The following is a 10,261-nucleotide window of genomic DNA, read 5'->3' as shown; positions in this document are numbered from 1 at the left end:
TGTTTCAATGCGGAGATAGGTTCTGTTTACTCCAGGGAGGCGTATTCAGCGTGGTTTGAGAAACGCATGTATCTCCCAAAGAAAGAGATCTATGTTAAATGCTTCACAATCCCGCCTGTTGTTTGCCTGTGAGAATTGAATGAATTTTTGAATGCAATACTTCTGGAAATCCTCATTTTCAAGAAGAAGAAAGGCTCATTTTTTCCCAAGTATGAGTATTTTGCTGAGGTGAAGAAACACATTTATCTCTCCACAGAAAGCCATCTGTGTCAGAAGTCAAAACATTAACAACATTGCTTCATTCTGTAAATGAGTTACTTTTGGAAAGGAATATTTCCTGAAAATCAGAACTTTCAAGGTGGAGAGATGTTCACTTTCTTCCAAATAAGCCTATTGACCTGAAAGTGGGAACACATTTCTCTCTCGAAAGAAAATGGTCAGTGTAGAAAGAGAGAAGTGTCTAGACCATTGTTTCCGTGTGAGAATTGACTTAGTTTTGAAAGGAATACTTACTGCAAATCCTAATTTTCAAGGTGGAGAAAGGGTGATTTTCCTCAAATGGGCCTCTTTATCTGAGGGGAAGAAACACATGTATCCCTCCAAAGAAAACCATTTCTGCTAGAAGCTGCACCATCTGACACATTGTTACCTGTGAGAATTGAGTTCACTTTTGAAAGGAATATTTCCTGTATATCGTAGTTATCATGGTAGGGGAAGGCTCATTTTGGTACAAAAATGCCTAATCAGCTGATTTGAAGAAACACATTTATTTCTCCAAATAGCACCATCTAAGCTTGAAGCTACAGTTGCTAGCACATTGTTTCCCTGTGACAATTGGCTTAGTTTTTGAAAGGAAGACTTCCTCACAATCTGAATTTTCAGGGTATTATTAGGCTGAGTGTGTCCAAGTAGGCCCATTCAGCTAAGTTCTATAGAAACATGTGTCTCTCAAAAAAAAATCTTTCTTAGAACCAGGAGCATCTAGGGCATTGTTTCCCTGTGAGAACTGAGTTGGTTATTGAAAGGAATACTTCCTGCGACTTAAGATGTTTCAAAGTGGAGAAAGGCTCATTTTGTTCCAAATGGGGCCGTTCATCATTGGGGAAGAAACACAAGTATCCCTCCGAAGAAACCCTTTTATGGTAGAAGCTGCAGCATCTACCATATTGTTTTCCTGTGAGAATTGAGTTCGTTTTGGGAAGAATACTTCCTGCAAATCAGAAATTCCAACGTGAACAAAGGTTCATTTTGTTTCCCAAAGGCCTATTCACCTAAGATGAAGAAAGGCCTGTATGTCCAAAAGAGAACAAGCTGGGTCCAAAGCTCAAGCATGTAGAACGTTGTTTACCAGTGATACTTGAATTACTTTTTGAATGGAATGCTCCTGCAAATCAGAATTGTCGGGGTGGATGAAGATCATTTTGTTCTGAATAGGCCTATTCGCCTGAGTTGAAAAAACACATGTACCTCTCAAAAGAAAACCAGCAGTGTTAGAAGCAGGAGCATCAAGCACATTGTTTTACTGTGAGAATTCAGTGAGTTTTTGAAAGGAAGACTGCTGCAAATCAGCGTTTTCGAGGTGTAGAAAGCTTCATTTTGTTCCACATAGGACAGTTTAGAACAGTTGAAGAAACAAATGTAAATCTCAAAAGAAAGCTATGTGTGTTAGAAATAAGAGCATCTATCACATTGTTTGCTGTGAGAATAGTGTTACTTTTTGAAAGGAATATACCTGCAACTTAGGGGATCAACGTGGAGATAGCCTCTTTCTGTTCCAAATTGGCCTATTCAGCTAAGTTGAAGAAACACATGTACCTCTCAAAAAAAACCATCTCGGTATGAGGCTGGAATATCTAGAACATTGTTTCCCTGTGAGAACTGAGTGTGGTTTTGAAATGACTACTACAGGAAACCTTAGAGTTTCAAAGGGGCGATAAGCTCTGTTTGCTCGAAATAGGTCTTTTCAGCTGAGTTGAAGACACATGCATCTTTCCCAAGAAAACCATCTATGTTAGAAAGTGCAGCAGCTACCACATGGTTTCTCTGTCACAATTGAGAGAGCTTTTGAAAGGAGTACTTCCTGCAATTCAGAACTTGCAAGGTCAACAAAGGTTCATTCTGTGCCAAATAGGCGTTTTCACCTGACATGTTGAAACACATGTTTCTCTCACAAGAAACTCTCTGTGTTAGACGGTCCATCGCATAGAACATTATTTACCTGTGAGATTTGAGTTAGTTTTCATTGGAGAACTTTTGCAAATCAGAATTTCAGGGTGGAAAAGGCTACTTTGTTCCTAATAGCCCTATTGAGCTGCATTGAAAAAACACATGGATCTCGCGAGAGAAAACCATCTGTGTTAGAAGCAGGATCATCCGGCACATTGTTTCCCTGTGAGAATCGAGTGAATATTTGAAAGGAGGACTTCCAGCCAATCATAGATTTGAGGTGTACAAAAGCTCACTTTACTCCAAATAGGACTATTTAGCTGAGTGGAAGAAACAACATGTATATCTCGCAAGAGAACTATATGTGTAAGAAGCCTGAGCATCTAGAACATTGATTCCCTGTGAGAACCGAGTTACGTTTGAAAGGAATACCTCCTGCAAATCCTAGATTTGAAGGTGGAGAAAGGCTGCTTTTGTTCAAAATAGGCCTATTGATCTGAGGGGAAGTAACGAATGGATACTTCCAAAGAAAACCATTTCTGGTAGAAGCTGAAGCATGTACATATTGCTTCCCTGGGAGAAATCAGTTAGTTTGGAAAGGAATATTCCTGCAAATCAGAACTTCCAAGGTGCACCAAGCTTCATTTCATTCTAAATAGGCCTATTCCACTGAGATGTTGAAACACATGTTTCTCTGGAAAGAAAACAATCCGTGTTACAATCTCCCCTGCCTTTAACCTTGATTCCCTGTGAGATTAGAGGTAGTTTTTGAGTGGAATACGTCTGCAAAGGAGAATTTTCAGGCTGGAAAAGCCTCCTTTTGTTGGACTAAGCCTATTCAGCTGAGTTGAAGAAGCACATTTTTCTCTCAAAAGAAAATCATCTGTGTTAGAAGAAGGAGAATCTAGCACATTGTTTCCTATGAGAAGTGAGTTAGTGTTTGAAAAGAACGCTGACTGCAACCTAGGTGTTTCAAGGTGGAGATTGGCTCTATTTCCTCCAATAAGCCTATTCAGATGAGTTTGAGAAACTCATGTATCTCTCCAAGGAAAATGATATACGTTAGCAGCATCAAATCTACCACATTGTTTCCTTCTGAGTATTGAGTTAGTTTTTGAAAGCAACACGTTTAGCAAATCAGAATTTTCAAGCTACAGAAAGGCTCATTTTGTCCAAAGAGGAGGATTCGGCTCAATTGAAGACAGACATGTATCTCTCCTCACAATACCATCTATGCTTCAAACTGCAGCAATTACCACATTGTTTCCCTGCAAGAATTGACTTAGTTTTTGAAAGGACTACTACTGGCAACTTTTGAGTTTCACTGTGGAGATAGTCTCTGTTTGCTTCAAACAGGCCTTTTTAGCTGAGATGAAGAAGCACATGTGTATCTTGAAAAAGTACCATCTACGTTGGAAGCTGTAATTTCTATCACACTGTTTCCCTCTGACAATTTAGTTTGTTTTAGAAAGGAGTATTTCCTGCAAATCAGAATTTCCAACATGGATTGAAGTTCACTTGCTCCAAACAAGCCTAGGTTGAAGAAACACACCTATTTCTTGAAAGAAAACCATCTGTGTTAGAAGAAAGTGCATCTAGCACATTGTTTCGCTGTGAGAACTGAGTTAGTTTTTAAAGGAACTTGTCCTCCACATTAGCACTTTGAATTGGGACATATGTTTCTTTGTTTCAAATTGGCCTATTCACCTGAATGGTCTAAACACGTGTTCCTCTTGAAACATCACAATATGTTTTAGAAAGAGGAACAACTAGCCTATTGCTTCCTTGTGAGAAGACTTAGTCTTGGAAAGGAATGTACCTGCAACTGAGAGATTTCAATGTGGAGATATGCCCTGATTGCTGAAAATAGGCCTATACAGCTGAGTTGAAGAAACACATGACTAACTCTAATGACAACCATCTATGTTAGAAACTGTAGCATCAAGCACATTGATCCCCTGTGAAATTTGAATTAGTTATGGAAATGAATAACTTCTGAAGAACAGATTTTCAAAGTGTAGGAAGCCTCATTTTGTCCAAATAGGCCATTTCAGCTATGTTGAAGAAACACATGCATCTCTCCAACGAAATCATGTAGGTTAGAATCCGCATCATCTAGAACACTGTTCCTTGTGAGAATTGATTTAGCTCGTGAAAGGAGTATTTCCTGCAAAGCATCCTTTTCAAGATGAAGAAAGGCTCATTTTGTTCCAAATAGGTCTATACATCTGAGTTGAAGAAACACATGTACCTTTCCAAAGAAAACCATCTATGGTAGATCTACCACTTTATTTCCCTGTGTGAATTGACATAGATTTCAAAGGAAAATTTAATGGAAATGAGAACTTAGAAGGCAGAGAAAGGATCATTTTGTTCCAAATGGGCCAAATCACATGAGATGTCAAAAACCGTTTGTGTGGAAAGGAAAACTGTGATAGAAACAGGTGTTTCCTGCACATTCTTTCCCTGTGAAAATTGAGTTAATTTTTAAAAGCATACTTCCTACATCTTAAGTGTTTCAATGCGGAGATAGGTTCTGTTTACTCCAGGGAGGCGTATTCAGCGTGGTTTGAGAAACGCATGTATCTCCCAAAGAAAGAGATCTATGTTAAATGCTTCACAATCCCGCCTGTTGTTTGCCTGTGAGAATTGAATGAATTTTTGAATGCAATACTTCTGGAAATCCTCATTTTCAAGAAGAAGAAAGGCTCATTTTGTCCCAAGTATGCGTATTTTGCTGAGGTGAAGAAACACATTTATCTCTCCACAGAAAGCCATCTGTGTCAGAAGTCAAAACATTAACAACATTGCTTCATTCTGTAAATGAGTTACTTTTGGAAAGGAATATTTCCTGAAAATCAGAACTTTCAAGGTGGAGAGATGTTCACTTTCTTCCAAATAAGCCTATTGACCTGAAAGTGGGAACACATTTCTCTCTCGAAAGAAAATGGTCAGTGTAGAAAGAGAGAAGTGTCTAGACCATTGTTTCCGTGTGAGAATTGACTTAGTTTTGAAAGGAATACTTACTGCAAATCCTAATTTTCAAGGTGGAGAAAGGGTGATTTTCCTCAAATGGGCCTCTTTATCTGAGGGGAAGAAACACATGTATCCCTCCAAAGAAAACCATTTCTGCTAGAAGCTGCACCATCTGACACATTGTTACCTGTGAGAATTGAGTTCACTTTTGAAAGGAATATTTCCTGTATATCGTAGTTATCATGGTAGGGGAAGGCTCATTTTGGTACAAAAATGCCTAATCAGCTGATTTGAAGAAACACATTTATTTCTCCAAATAGCACCATCTAAGCTTGAAGCTACAGTTGCTAGCACATTGTTTCCCTGTGACAATTGGCTTAGTTTTTGAAAGGAAGACTTCCTCACAATCTGAATTTTCAGGGTATTATTAGGCTGAGTGTGTCCAAGTAGGCCCATTCAGCTAAGTTCTATAGAAACATGTGTCTCTCAAAAAAAAATCTTTCTTAGAACCAGGAGCATCTAGGGCATTGTTTCCCTGTGAGAACTGAGTTAGTTATTGAAAGGAATACTTCCTGCGACTTAAGATGTTTCAAAGTGGAGAAAGGCTCATTTTGTTCCAAATGGGGCCGTTCATCATTGGGGAAGAAACACAAGTATCCCTCCGAAGAAACCCATTTATGCTAGAAGCTGCAGCATCTACCATATTGTTTTCCTGTGAGAATTGAGTTCGTTTTGGGAAGAATACTTCCTGCAAATCAGAAATTCCAACGTGAACAAAGGTTCAGTTTGTTTCCCAAAGGCCTATTCACCTAAGATGAAGAAAGGCCTGTATGTCCAAAAGAGAACAAGCTGGGTCCAAAGCTCAAGCATGTAGAACGTTGTTTACCAGTGATACTTGAATTACTTTTTGAATGGAATGCTCCTGCAAATCAGAATTGTCGGGGTGGATGAAGATCATTTTGTTCTGAATAGGCCTATTCGCCTGAGTTGAAAAAACACATGTACCTCTCAAAAGAAAACCAGCAGTGTTAGAAGCAGGAGCATCAAGCACATTGTTTTACTGTGAGAATTCAGTGAGTTTTTGAAAGGAAGACTGCTGCAAATCAGCGTTTTTGAGGTGTAGAAAGCTTCATTTTGTTCCACATAGGACAGTTTAGAACAGTTGAAGAAACAAATGTAAATCTCAAAAGAAAGCTATGTGTGTTAGAAATAAGAGCATCTATCACATTGTTTGCTGTGAGAATAGTGTTACTTTTTGAAAGGAATATACCTGCAACTTAGGGGATCAACGTGGAGATAGCCTCTTTCTGTTCCAAATTGGCCTATTCAGCTAAGTTGAAGAAACACATGTACCTCTCAAAAAAAACCATCTCGGTATGAGGCTGGAATATCTAGAACATTGTTTCCCTGTGAGAACTGAGTGTGGTTTTGAAATGACTACTACAGGAAACCTTAGAGTTTCAAAGGGGCGATAAGCTCTGTTTGCTCGAAATAGGTCTTTTCAGCTGAGTTGAAGACACATGCATCTTTCCCAAGAAAACCATCTATGTTAGAAAGTGCAGCAGCTACCACATGGTTTCTCTGTCACAATTGAGAGAGCTTTTGAAAGGAGTACTTCCTGCAATTCAGAACTTGCAAGGTCAACAAAGGTTCATTCTGTGCCAAATAGGCGTTTTCACCTGACATGTTGAAACACATGTTTCTCTCACAAGAAACTCTCTGTGTTAGACGGTCCATCGCATAGAACATTATTTACCTGTGAGATTTGAGTTAGTTTTCATTGGAGAACTTTTGCAAATCAGAATTTCAGGGTGGAAAAGGCTACTTTGTTCCTAATAGCCCTATTGAGCTGCATTGAAAAAACACATGGATCTCGCGAGAGAAAACCATCTGTGTTAGAAGCAGGATCATCCGGCACATTGTTTCCCTGTGAGAATCGAGTGAATATTTGAAAGGAGGACTTCCAGCCAATCATGGATTTCAAGGTGTACAACAGCTCACTTTACTCCAAATAGGACTATTTAGCTGAGTGGAAGAAACAACATGTATATCTCGCAAGAGAACTATATGTGTAAGAAGCCTGAGCATCTAGAACATTGATTCCCTGTGAGAACCGAGTTACGTTTGAAAGGAATACCTCCTGCAAATCCTAGATTTGAAGGTGGAGAAAGGCTGCTTTTGTTCAAAATAGGCCTATTGATCTGAGGGGAAGTAACGAATGGATACTTCCAAAGAAAACCATTTCTGGTAGAAGCTGAAGCATGTACATATTGCTTCCCTGGGAGAAATCAGTTAGTTTGGAAAGGAATATTCCTGCAAATCAGAACTTCCAAGGTGCACCAAGCTTCATTTCATTCTAAATAGGCCTATTCCACTGAGATGTTGAAACACATGTTTCTCTGGAAAGAAAACAATCCGTGTTACAATCTCCCCTGCCTTTAACCTTGATTCCCTGTGAGAATAGAGGTAGTTTTTGAGTGGAATACGTCTGCAAAGGAGAATTTTCAGGCTGGAAAAGCCTCCTTTTGTTGGACTAAGCCTATTCAGCTGAGTTGAAGAAGCACATTTTTCTCTCAAAAGAAAATCATCTGTGTTAGAAGAAGGAGAATCTAGCACATTGTTTCCTATGAGAAGTGAGTTAGTGTTTGAAAAGAACGCTGACTGCCACCTAGGTGTTTCAAGGTGGAGATTGGCTCTATTTCCTCCAGTAAGCCTATTCAGATGAGTTTGAGAAACTCATGTATCTCTCCAAGGAAAATGGTCTACGTTAGCAGCATCAAATCTACCACATTGTTTCCTTCTGAGTATTGAGTTAGTTTTTGAAAGCAACACGTTTAGCAAATCAGAATTTTCAAGCTACAGAAAGGCTCATTTTGTCCAAAGAGGAGGATTCGGCTCAATTGAAGACAGACATGTATCTCTCCTCACAATACCATCTATGCTTCAAACTGCAGCAATTACCACATTGTTTCCCTGCAAGAATTGACTTAGTTTTTGAAAGGACTACTACTGGCAACTTTTGAGTTTCACTGTGGAGATAGTCTCTGTTTGCTTCAAACAGGCCTTTTTAGCTGAGATGAAGAAGCACATGTGTATCTTGAAAAAGTACCATCTACGTTGGAAGCTGTAATTTCTATCACACTGTTTCCCTCTGACAATTTAGTTTGTTTTAGAAAGGAGTATTTCCTGCAAATCAGAATTTCCAACATGGATTGAAGTTCACTTGCTCCAAACAAGCCTAGGTTGAAGAAACACACCTATTTCTTGAAAGAAAACCATCTGTGTTAGAAGAAAGTGCATCTAGCACATTGTTTCCCTGTGAGAACTGAGTTAGTTTTTAAAGGAACTTGTCCTCCACATTAGCACTTTGAATTGGGACATATGTTTCTTTGTTTCAAATTGGCCTATTCACCTGAATGGTCTAAACACGTGTTCCTCTTGAAACATCACAATATGTTTTAGAAAGAGGAACAACTAGCCTATTGCTTCCTTGTGAGAAGACTTAGTCTTGGAAAGGAATGTACCTGCAACTGAGAGATTTCAATGTGGAGATATGACCTGATTGCTGAAAATAGGCCTATACAGCTGAGTTGAAGAAACACATGACTAACTCTAATGACAACCATCTATGTTAGAAACTGTAGCATCAAGCACATTGTTCCCCTGTGAAATTTGAATTAGTTATGGAAATGAATAACTTCTGAAGAACAGATTTTCAAAGTGTAGGAAGCCTCATTTTGTCCAAATAGGCCATTTCAGCTATGTTGAAGAAACACATGCATCTCTCCAACGAAATCATGTAGGTTAGAATCAGCATCATCTAGAACACTGTTCCTTGTGAGAATTGATTTAGCTCGTGAAAGGAGTATTTCCTGCAAAGCATCCTTTTCAAGATGAAGAAAGGCTCATTTTGTTCCAAATAGGTCTATACAGCTGAGTTGAAGAAACACATGTACCTTTCCAAAGAAAACCATCTATGGTAGATCTACCACTTTATTTCCCTGTGTGAATTGACATAGATTTCAAAGGAAAATTTAATGGAAATGAGAACTTAGAAGGCAGAGAAAGGATCATTTTGTTCCAAATGGGCCAAATCACATGAGATGTCAAAAACCGTTTGTGTGGAAAGGAAAACTGTGATAGAAACAGGTGTTTCCTGCACATTCTTTCCCTGTGAAAATTGAGTTAATTTTTAAAAGCATACTTCCTACATCTTAAGTGTTTCAATGCGGAGATAGGTTCTGTTTACTCCAGGGAGGCGTATTCAGCGTGGTTTGAGAAACGCATGTATCTCCCAAAGAAAGAGATCTATGTTAAATGCTTCACAATCCCGCCTGTTGTTTGCCTGTGAGAATTGAATGAATTTTTGAATGCAATACTTCTGGAAATCCTCATTTTCAAGAAGAAGAAAGGCTCATTTTGTCCCAAGTATGCGTATTTTGCTGAGGTGAAGAAACACATTTATCTCTCCACAGAAAGCCATCTGTGTCAGAAGTCAAAACATTAACAACATTGCTTCATTCTGTAAATGAGTTACTTTTGGAAAGGAATATTTCCTGAAAATCAGAACTTTCAAGGTGGAGAGATGTTCACTTTCTTCCAAATAAGCCTATTGACCTGAAAGTGGGAACACATTTGTCTCTCGAAAGAAAATGGTCAGTGTAGAAAGAGAGAAGTGTCTAGACCATTGTTTCCGTGTGAGAATTGACTTAGTTTTGAAAGGAATACTTACTGCAAATCCTAATTTTCAAGGTGGAGAAAGGGTGATTTTCCTCAAATGGGCCTCTTTATCTGAGGGGAAGAAACACATGTATCCCTCCAAAGAAAACCATTTCTGCTAGAAGCTGCACCATCTGACACATTGTTACCTGTGAGAATTGAGTTCACTTTTGAAAGGAATATTTCCTGTATATCGTAGTTATCATGGTAGGGGAAGGCTCATTTTGGTACAAAAATGCCTAATCAGCTGATTTGAAGAAACACACTTATTTCTCCAAATAGCACCATCTAAGCTTGAAGCTACAGTTGCTAGCACATTGTTTCCCTGTGACAATTGGCTTAGTTTTTGAAAGGAAGACTTCCTCACAATCTGAATTTTCAGGGTATTATTAGGCTGAGT

The sequence above is a fragment of the Castor canadensis genome, chromosome 8 (genome assembly GCF_047511655.1).
Source record: "Castor canadensis chromosome 8, mCasCan1.hap1v2, whole genome shotgun sequence".
NCBI classification, from domain to species: domain Eukaryota; kingdom Metazoa; phylum Chordata; class Mammalia; order Rodentia; family Castoridae; genus Castor; species Castor canadensis.
This window is presented reverse-complemented; position numbering follows the sequence as displayed.